The sequence below is a fragment of the Amblyomma mixtum genome, chromosome 2, assembly GCF_055824585.1.
Source record: "Amblyomma mixtum isolate Tamu chromosome 2, ASM5582458v1, whole genome shotgun sequence".
Lineage (NCBI taxonomy): Eukaryota > Metazoa > Arthropoda > Arachnida > Ixodida > Ixodidae > Amblyomma > Amblyomma mixtum.
In genome coordinates, this window is record NC_143013.1 from 207777855 (window position 1) to 207788868 (window position 11014).

The 11014-nt window shown below is 48.2% G+C and overlaps 1 pseudogene; it reads right to left on the bottom strand.

Annotated features, from left to right (window-relative positions):
- Positions 1 to 4020: 4020 nt before the first annotated feature.
- Positions 4021 to 10393, bottom strand: LOC149362386 (uncharacterized; annotated as a pseudogene).
- Positions 10394 to 11014: the final 621 nt, after the last annotated feature.

Sequence of the window (11014 nt, forward strand, 5' to 3'; positions counted from 1 at the left end):
AGAGAGAGAGATCCCTCCGAGACAGCGTAAGGTGCGTACGTTACTGTTTGTCCGTGCCGGCCCTTGGCCGCTCGGACCAGTGCTTACTCGAGCTCGCCCGCACGTGTCCTCTGACCTGCAGCGGCTCGAGCCTGTCCAGCGGGGTCCAGCGACCTCCGACAGGCGTACCTTGTGTTGATTGCCCACTCTCTCTCGCAACCGGCCCAACGGTCGACACGAGAGAGAGATCACAGCACTGCCGCGGGGACATTCTCCTGCAGCGGCGTGTTAGCGGCGCGCATTGCTCTAGTCGCTTCGTGCGCGCAGCGGAGCCTTGCTCCTCGCGCGCCCCCGGGACGGGTGACTATTGAGTGTTTGTGTACCTGCTGAAGGACGACGTGAATAAACGTCTCCTTTGTGAACTTGGAGGCCTATTTCTTTGCGGCGAATCGCTCTCCTCCCAGCGGAGGTTGAGTGCGCTGCATCGGTGTCCCAGTGGTGTGTGGTGACGGCTGATCGGGGCCCTTGGCTCGCGCGAAGCTCGAACCCGCGGTGGGTGGTGGCCTTTGTCCACGTAGAAACCCACAAGATAGAATAAGTGCATCCGTTTATGTTTTCGCTCTGATGTAATGTTAGATCGAGTTTAGGCTTAATAATTTCGCTGATTTAGCCTGCAATTTAGAAAGTCTCCTGCAAGTACGCCACACGTGTTTGTAACGACCAAAAATATAGAACTCAAATTTAACCGTGAAGCGGCCCCATGTCCGGTTCGCGCATTGTAATGTTAACCTATAGATATACTTGAAGCATTTTCGTGCGTCTTGTCAGCTCGACTTACCAGACAACAGTGCACCGTGAAAGAGTTCAGAGGAGGCTTTTAAATGCACATCATTCTGCATGCGGATTTCAAAGCTTTGGCCCCATGTCTCTCTTTGCACGATTGACCTCTCAATTAGCCTTCTGCAGACCAAATGTGCTGACACTGCATTTTTCCGCAACCACCTTTCTTCTCTTTACATCACTACGTGCGCATCTGAACCGAAGCAATTACACTTGAGTTCGCGCTTTCATCTCATGGCATTTAAAAGATTACCCGTATTTTTTTTTCAGAAACTGACAAGCAGCTTGAGAGGGGAATAGAGTCAGTAAATTAGTATAGTGTTGTAGTTTGTAACTAAGCGTTTCCATTATATTGTTATGCGCCTTCCTTATTAGGCAAGAGTTCGTCCGTTGTGAAAGGAGGCAACATGTCTTGCTTTTTAGCTTTGAGCCCCGGCAAAGCTTGCTGTTGTGGCCAATGATGGTCGTTGAAGCGAGTCCAGTTGAAAGGATACGATGGTAACATACGCGTCTGGGCTAACGCTGCACCCGTGAATGTTGCCCATGCAGCTTGTTTATTCTTCAGGGAGACCAGCTCGGTAAATGAGTTTATTGGTGCGATACACAAAAGAAATTCCCGCTTCGCACTGCACATTATTTGTTATGCTGCAAAGGCGCACTCGGGTGAATGACTTTGATGAATGGTTCACCATTTTTATTGCGGCTTCACTGTGTGCCTTTCGTGTTGGCGCTTTGTATTAGTGTGTTATGTGCATAGCTCTTCGGTGTGCGTTTTCTGTTTCACTACTTTCAGCACTGCGAAGGGAAAGTTGACATCAAGGTCGTGGATGGGTCTCATGAAAGCTTTATCGTTGGACAAAGTTCGCAGGAATGCGCCTCTATCATCAGTAACCTGGTTCAGCGGTGGAATTAGTTGTGCCTGTGTGGGGTATTGTTAAGTTTAAATCTAGACTTCGGAAATAAAGAGTTCTCACTCCTTTCCAAGTCTTTTCTTTGCCTTTGCTTGCTCGTAGGAAACTCCTCTCTGACTGAGCTTCACATTCTCCCGTTTTACCATTGATTCTTGTCCATTTCCTAGCGACCGTTCCTTCGTGCATAGAGCGGTCCTGCCTGACACCAGAACAATATCACTTCTTAAGTTAGGACCATTGCCAGAATACGGGACAGTGCCCAGGCATTGGCACTTAGCTTAATGGCCTTTGACGTTCTGTACTGTTCTGCAGCCACTCGGTTACTCTTTTTATTACGCCACGGATGATGTCAACGGGATATTTGTTAATGTTGAAAGCACGCGCCACGTGATGTTAGCCACGGGAACTAGAAGTGGTTGTCAAGAATCTGGTAGTGATTACCGTAAGTCTTTTTTATAGCTTCATAAGATCACGTTAAAAATTATTTCTTTTTTCATACACGGATAAAAGTGAGGAACTTGAACTCTGGAAAACAAATGAATGCATTCACTAGTGAAAACAACCTGTTAGACACCGGGTGTATGTATGTAAGCGGTGTATGTAGTGGTATGTAATAATAATATTAAGAGAAAGGAGAATACATTATTTATTTATGTTATGTTATGTTATGTTAGGTTTAATGGCACATAGGCAGCTAAGGCCATCATGCGCCAAACACAAGGTATAATAATTTCTGTGCGATTTAATAAAAATGTGAAAAGGTGATCAGTGGTGTAAAGGGCCTAAAAATTTACCTATCTACTAATAACAGAGAAAAAGAGATTTAAGGATTGCTAAAGGTAAAAGCTTTAAAAAGGTCAGGTAGCCTCAGCAGCCATCCTTGGCTGGGCGAGGATGTCGAGGAACCCGACCAATCAAATAAAAGCCTCAGCCCTTTCTTCACGAGTGAGGAAATGGCTGAGGGACATCATGTGAAGCTGTGGGTCATGATTTATATTTTGTTGAGAAAACCTGCTTCAGTTAAAAACTTAAAAACACAAGATATGTCCACAATTGCATTATCGCCTATGAGTAGCGCTGGGTGGAAAGGAATGGTTTGCGTGTAAAACAGAGAAAAGCACTTTTTCCTTAGTTTTTCGAGTTTATAACATGAAAATAAAATGTGGTTAACTGTAAGTTCACCTCCACATGCACAAACTGGTTTATCTTGTTTCGTGAGCAGAAAGTTGTGTGTAAGGTGCGTGTGACCTATGGGATGAAAATGGGATATATGGGACCGCTGAAGCCAACAGAGGGTTTGTAGAGCAGTGCCTATATATTCTATAGTCTTGCTCTTGTTATCATGAGAAGCTTGCTATGCTTCAGATTGATCTTGCGAATGTGTTTAGTCGTGCGCACCATTTGTTGCTGCTTTCTATTCTAGATTACGCCAATGCTGGACCACCCGCACTAAGAAAAGCTGTTTGAACGCAGGAAAGGGTTTGGTGGATCGGGCTTAAAGGGCGGGAGGAACAAGATGACGGCGGTGGTTGTTTTTAAGGGTGACTTAATCTTTTATGACGCACATATATCACCTTCCATAAATAGCTTTCCTTCCGTCGTCCTGGAAATTACCGTTGGCCGGTTTCCTCGTAACAACGAAGAAAGCCCTTGCAAGGACTGCTGTTGAAAGTACGCTATGAAAAAGTCTGTGCTATTTGACGTAAGATTGAGCAAGAACTGCCCGAATTTCCGGTACTGCTAACAGGACCCTAATTCGGCGTGTAGAGCACTGACCGGGCCGGGGAAAACCGCAGACAGAAGTGACACGGCGAGTGAACCAAGGAGTTTTTAAAGCAAAATCTTTACTGGCCTAGTCAAGCCAAGGTCATGGGCGCCGCAATTCGACCTTCAAGTGGAGGAGCAGCGGAGGTGTGGCAGTCACGTGACACACCAGGTTACTGACCGCAGCTGCAACCGCGCGCTACCGCCGTGCCGACTGCTGCCCTGGCAGTTGTGGTCACGTGACTATAACCGCATGACTCAGTTTCCTAGAAAAAGGAGCCGCATTAGCTTTGCAGTTATAGCTATAGACGCAGCGAGTCGGCCAAAGCCGTCTACGTCGTCAGGACGATTTTACTAAACCACGCTTAGCTGAGCTAAACTGCAACCATTTTTTGTGACTTGTTTCTTAATGCGAACTTCTACAAGCGGTCACTGGCAGTGGTCGCTACAGACGCGGTAAGGCTCTCAAGCTCGACCGGTAGTTGTCGGTCTCATATGGCGACTTATTTCTTGATTTTTCTAGATTTCACTGTTTGTAGAGGCTACGCGCCACGCTGAACGCCGCTGCCACCACTGCTGCGGCGATTCCAATCTTCGTTGCTGCCGGAGCGACAACTTCGTGCACGATTTCCTCTGCGCTGGGTAAGCACGGAGGCATCTTTATGCCCAGCTTGGTGAGCAGCATGGCCACCCACTTTTGGCAGTTGTTCTTTGTGACGTGGTAAGGACCGAGGCCGCGGAGGTCGCGTATGGCGGCCGCCACTCTGTTTTCAGGAACACGGTGCTTCCCAAGTGGTATCTGGATTACCGTAAGGATAAAAGAAAACGGTAAGATAGAAAGATCATGCATGTATTCCACAGCGGCAAAGTTAGAGCTTGCCTGTTACGTACAACGCATATCATGGGTCCTCGGTATACTGACCATCGAGGGTTCTTTGGGGGCAGCCTAACAACCGACCTCTGCTTTCCCCCACTAGAGCTTTTATTGCGAAAGCAATAGTACTCGCACTTTCAAGCCTTCCCGGCCTTCAAGCCTTTCAAGCGTGACCCGGCCGCAGTTACATTTGACCTTTAGTGGGGCGAATATGGGCGACCAACTCGTTCCTTCAGATAGCCCAGCTGCAGTTACGCCGCGCCGCGCACCTGTGGCGCTACTGCCGCTGTGACGTCATACGAGCTGTAGATTATGGGCGACCAACTCGCTCCTTCAGAGAGCCCGGCTGCAGTTACGGTGTGTGTTTGCCGCGCTGCACACCTGGGGCGCTACTGCCGCTGTGACGTCATACCAGCTGTAGATTATGTTTTCTTTCAGTCGCAACAACATCAAAAACAAAATATAAAAAAATTACCGAAGACGCTTTCAGTCGTCGCGCAGCGGCGGCCGGTAGCCACGCGTGGCCTGTAGACGCGCCGCACTGCGTTCCTTCAGTTGGAGGCGCTGCGCTTTTGCTTTCGCAACCTACCAGGCTTAACCAAAGCTAAGCCCCGCCAATTTTTTGGGGTATAGCCTGAAACTTTTCACATGGCTCGCGCTTATAGAATCGTGCAAATATTTAGTCCACGTGTTACAAAAAAGTGTCAAAATACGTACACTTGCCAAAAATATTCCGTACATTTCATATATTCTACGCGTACGGTTTCCGTGAGAGGTCAATGATAAGATAGAGCCCGTATGTATTTAGACCTTACCAGGATGTGTTACGCGCACAGTGTATTGCACATCATACGAACTGCATATAATGCAAAGCATGCGGAATTAGGGAAACCGCTATGACCAACGTTTCTCCAAAGTTGTCAGTCGCAGTCACATCGAATAGGTCAAGGCACAGTGCTCCACACAAGGCATACTTCTGGAAATAAAGCAATAACTACGCCGATCCTCCTAATACTTCCAACATAGCCTTTAACGTCTTTCGGTTCCGAAGAGATATAGTGGACTGCAATGGGCAACCGCGAGATCACAGCGCCCCGTTGTTTGCAATGCCGGCCTCGTAATTGGGGCAGTAGGACGGTGGTTGCGCTCCTAAGGAAGAAGCGTATGGGTGACGGGAACAAAGACGACAGGGCTGAACAATCTGTATCTTGTCCAGGTCAAAAGTAATTGCCGTGGACCGTAGCCTCTCTACGATAACCCTGAAGTGGCACAGGTGAGTACACTGCACGATGTATAGTGTATAGTATAGTAAGATGCACTATACTGCTACTATGCGATGTGTAAATACGATGTATTGTATGTATGGGAACGCATGCTGCCATTCCTCATCTCCCAGAAAACGGTTCATTAGGCGCTGTCCGCTTCCCATAATCATCATTACCATCAGCCTGACTGCGCCCACGGCAGAGCAACGGCTTCTCTATATCTCTCCACTCAACTCTGTCCTTTGCCAGCTGCGGCCAACGTATCCCCGCATATTTCTTAATTTAAACCGCCTCTAACTTTCTGCCACCCCTGCTACGCTTGCCTTCTCTTGGAATCTACTCCGTTACTCTTAAGGACCAACGGTCATCTTGTCTTCGCATTGCATTTCTCGCACTGAGCCATATATTCCTTCTAATTTCCACTGGCATGTCATTAACCCGCGTTTGTTCCCTCACCCACTCTGTCCGCTTCCGGGTCCTTAACGTTACACCTATAATATTTTATTGCATAGCTCGCTGCGCTGTCCTTAACTCAAGCTGAACCCTTTTTGTTAGCCTCCACGTCTCTGCCCGATAGGTGGGTATCCGTAAGATACAGCAGTTGTATACCTTCCTCTTTAGGAGCATCGGTAAACTGCCATTCATGATCTCAGATAGCCCGCCATATACGCTCCACACTATTCTTATTCATGTGCGCTTCTCCCACTTCACTTCTCCCAAACGTACACCCCTAAAGGAAGCCGAGCGCCAGGCCGGGGGACGCTTGTACCCTTTTGACCGGTGGGTGCCCGGCGGTGGGTTGGTTTCGTTGCCCCTTTGGCTTGCCCTTAAGTTTCTGCAGCAATGCCTCGGTTACGGCAGCCAAGACGTGGTCAGGGATCCCTGCTTTACGCAGTCTGTTCACCTCGCCCTGGAAGCTCTCCCGCGTCATGTGAGAGCACGACTTGAGGAGTGCTGATTCCATAGAAAGGGTGGCGACAGCCCTCTTAACAGTTTTGGATTCAGCCGAATCATACGGTAAAAAATCTTTCTTGGCCCTGGGCAGGTAGCACCAGCAAACACTTCCGTCCCCAAGCTTAATATTAAGGTTCAAAAACTGGAGGCGGTCCAGTTCAGGAAGCTCAAATGTGAAAGAGAGCCCCTTCCCATGTTGTGCGAACACGGTGTGCCACGGGAGTGGTCTACGAGATCCCCCTTACATGTGACAAGGTGTACGTCGGTCAGACTGGACGCTGCGTCACCGAGCGTGCCGGGGAACATAGAAGGCCTTTAGGGAACGCATCAGATTCGTTCGAAAACCTTCCCGCCCATTGCCGCTCTTGCATTGATGAAAATAAAAAAGCACTGTGCACCACGACTTGAACAGATTAAAATTCTAACCAGAAGTAAGGATAGATTAGCTCGCGAACTGGCAGAAGCCTTTTTTATCTAAAAGAGGGGTGGCATGTGCGTCAGCACCACTTCTATCTCCCTACGAGGAAGTGAGCACATATTGTTCAAAAATACGCGATTATGAGAAGTAATCGTCCGTGTGTGTGTGTGTTTTTTTCATGTGGGAAATGCGCATGCGTTCACCTTCTTCGGGCTTTATATATGCTACATGTGGCTTTCAATAAACTTAGTTGGAGTCAGCGCCCGTCCTGTTCGTCTTTCTGTGTGGTGTGTGTAAAATTTAGCGCTGTTTTTTTCTTTTCTGAACACAATGTCACACCAACTAGCCCAGCAAAAGGTACTGTTAAACAAAATACATAGCATCCATCAAAACTTCTTTTCGGGCTACTTGGCACATTTTGAATCTAAGAAGAATATCAGCGCTAAAGCATGCAACCATAGAATAAGAAGAAACAGTACACAAGCGCTGCTTCCTCTTGTGTCCTGTTCAGTCTTCATCTGTGGTTGCATGCTTCAGCACTGCTATTTTTCTTAGATACATTGTATTGAACATAAAAAACCCTCTGTGACAAGTAAAATCAAATTTCTGCTCGTCATGCTCGTCCATCTCAACCTGAAAATATCAGCGACTAGCATAGAGCATCGTAGACTACTTCGCTCCACCTAGATTACGCACTAAACAAGCAACGGTTGATAGAAAGTACGTAACCTCATTCAAACTGCGCTTGTCCACGCAAATCCTACACGTATCGTCTTTCTTTGGAACTAAGACTACACGGAAGACTCAGAGGCTGTTCGACCTCACAACAAAGCTCGTGTCGATAAGTTCGCCTAAGGCGCTTTCTTGTGTTTTTGTCGTAGCCAAGCAGACTGATCTAAAAATGCGTCAGCTGTGTCTGTCCTGTGCTTAACTTGAGTATTGAAGCCACGATGGTGCGTGAATGAAGCGTTGTATTCGTACAAGAACGATGCCAATCTTGCCTTTCCCCTCTCAGACACGCTGTTCATTTGCCACAATGGATTAGTTGCCCTTCCCTGCTCCGCAGAGCAGTTTTCTACCACTTCCCGGTGTCTGGCATCTCTCTCAGCCGCAATCATCAGATTGCATTCTACTTTCGGGTGGCGCGGGTGGCAGTTCACGCCATCCACCCGCTCGCGCCGTGTACGGAACCTGTATAGGCTACGATACCGCGGGCGCTTTCGCGAAAAGCTGCAACGTGTCTGTCGTACGCTCTCGATAGCCTCCAATGGTCATGTCCATCGCAATAGCTGTCCTAGCTAGAAAGTCTCATGCACGAACTACACCAAAGGATATATTGACGATGCATTGTCGCCTCACACGTCTTTCTCAGAGAACCACCATCCTAACTACACACACCACCTAACTGTGATGTGCCACTCGCGAGGCAAAAACTGGTATCGCACTCTCTGAAGCGAATTTTGTTTTCGCGACGCTGGCTTAACGCCTCGTCAAGAGGCAAAGAGGCGCTTCCTCCGGTAGCGAAACGATATAATATCTTTCTAGCTATTGTTAGTTCAATGAAATGCGCTATAATGTCAACGGAACTTCTAACGTGACATGCCAAAGGCGCAAGCAAAACTGGATGCTCTTGATACGTCGCACAGAATCGAAGGTCTATCACCGGTGGCTTCTGGGTTTCTCGACCATGTATGCTCCCGGTACGGAGTGCGGCCGCAGGCGCGGGCGAACTGCCCCGGTTGGTTGCACCGGTAGCAAAGGTTGCCCGGTCCAAGACGAGCGGGTCGCTGAGTTCTGCGTTCCGGTAGGAGATCTGGACCTCGCGGTGAGGACGGCGCAGATCGCATATGCTGCCTGGCGACGGCCTCGCTATCTGGCCGTGGTGTGCTTCGTTTTGCGTCAGCGTGTGTCGTTCACAACCTGTAGCTGAATTGGTCCAAAGCTGATAAGTTACCTCAGGAAAGGTTAAAACTGCTCAAAATACAAGAGCATTGGCAACGAGGAACTCTAAAAACACCCCGGGCTGCGTCCGGGGTGTGTCTTGTTGTGTTCCTTGTTCTTCGTTGCCCATGTCCTCGTCTTTTGCGCAGTTTTAACCTATCCAGAACTATGAACCAACCAGGCCGCAAGAACGTCTTAGAGTTAACTCCCAACCCTTTCAGACCTCCTGGTCATCAAACTGTGCCAACGCTTCAGCTCTAAACGGTCTTAGCCTGGAATTACATCTGTCATTCTACACATGCGTAAGTGAGCCTTGCGTGAAAGTGAAAGCGCATGCGTAAGTGTGCCGCCACTAGCTTTGGTCACGAAAGCGCAAGTTCATGGCTGGCAAAGCGCTTTTCCTTTTATTCATTTCTTCTTTCTTTTTCTTTCTTTCTATTTTCTTTTATTCCAAAGTGGGCTCGCCCTCCCTCACCCCTTCTTTGTAGTTTGGGTCTTCCTGAGCCTGATGAAAAATACAAGCCTTTCCGTGTCCTCACTCCAACTTCCAGCCCCTTAACGTTGCGATAACCTGTTCACATTGCTGACATTCGTGGGCGATAAACGAGTAATGCAATCCTGAGCGCTTCGCTTCGCCGAGACAATTTTGTATCTATCCTGTGAAGAATTCATAGTTTGATAATAGCGATGCGTATAGAAGTATAGGTGATCCTGACCCTATAGCCAGGTTCATACAAACATGTCTGTGCCTTGGGAAACTCTCGTGTCTACATAGATAAGGAGCCTAACTTTCGTGCGAAATGGCTCGTTTTATCTAGTGTTACCATTACCAGCTTGGGATGCCTTAACTGGAAGTTTCGTCAGGTCTTATCTGGCCTGGTGACGTCTCATACGGACTAGTGACGCCTTTCATACAGCCAATGGGCGCATTTCATGACCAACCACACATTTTGTCCCCATGGGGCTTCTAATGCTGTTGTATTAAAAAATCTCTTGTGTTGCGCGATATCAGTGCACCACGATGAACCCCAGGTTGTTAATCGGGACCCTTCAGAACGGCGTCTTTCACAGCCCACGCGCAGATGCGGCACGTTGAACCCCATAGTTCCCATACCGTAGCTCAGCTCCATACCACTTTTGCTCACCTTGTTCACGTGTATGGTTTCGAGCTTTTTGGCAGTCACCCAAGACGACCCGCCCACCAGTTCGCCTGAACTGGAGTCCCGGTTTGCGTCGCAGTAGAGCGCGTTCCCATCGTCGTAGATGAACGCCACTGCCCAGTGGCGGTACCAGGCAGAGTTCGACCGCGAGGAGACAGAGCCGGGCATTCGTGTGAGGAGCGAGTCCGCCACCGCCACACCGCTGTTCTCGATCGTTGGACAGATGAGGACCACGTCGCAGTCATCCGTGCAACTTCCCCGCCAGCTCTGGCACCGTCGGAAGACATTGAGAAACCTAAGCTGCGCAAAAGCACTGTCACACTCGTGTACGGCAGTAAACCAATAAAATATGGCCCCTCCCGCACCTATACAGTGTGTTTAGAGAATCTTGAGCACACTAAACGACTTCGTGAAGAGAATTGGAGAGTTTGGTATGCTGCGCAAGAATCGATCATAAATCATTGCTAATCGTTTACACAGCGTTTTGTCCCGACTCAGGCTGGTAATTTCTTTTTTTGTTTTTTGAAACGCAAGACTGATGCGGTCTCAGCGCTCCCATTATATTTTGAGCATGCCAAAAAAAAATCTTTCCCAGTGAAAAGCATTCCGCAAATCTCGGCATCGCTGAGTGCTACTTAAGTGAAATATAGTGCAGGGAAAATTTGCGCTAGATTACCAGCAAAGGCTAATAAAGGATAATTAAATACGCTTGAGCCATGCTGTGTAAGTAACAAAATTCAGAGTACGCTAGAGCAAACGTTGCCTTTCTTCTGAAATCTCTGCCTCTTTAATCCCTTCCTTAATACCTTCCTTAAAAGCACGGTCAGATTTTCACCGACGTTACGGGCATGCCGTGATCGCTCCCTTCCTTGTAGAATAGTTTACAGAACTATCAGATGCATGTTGCG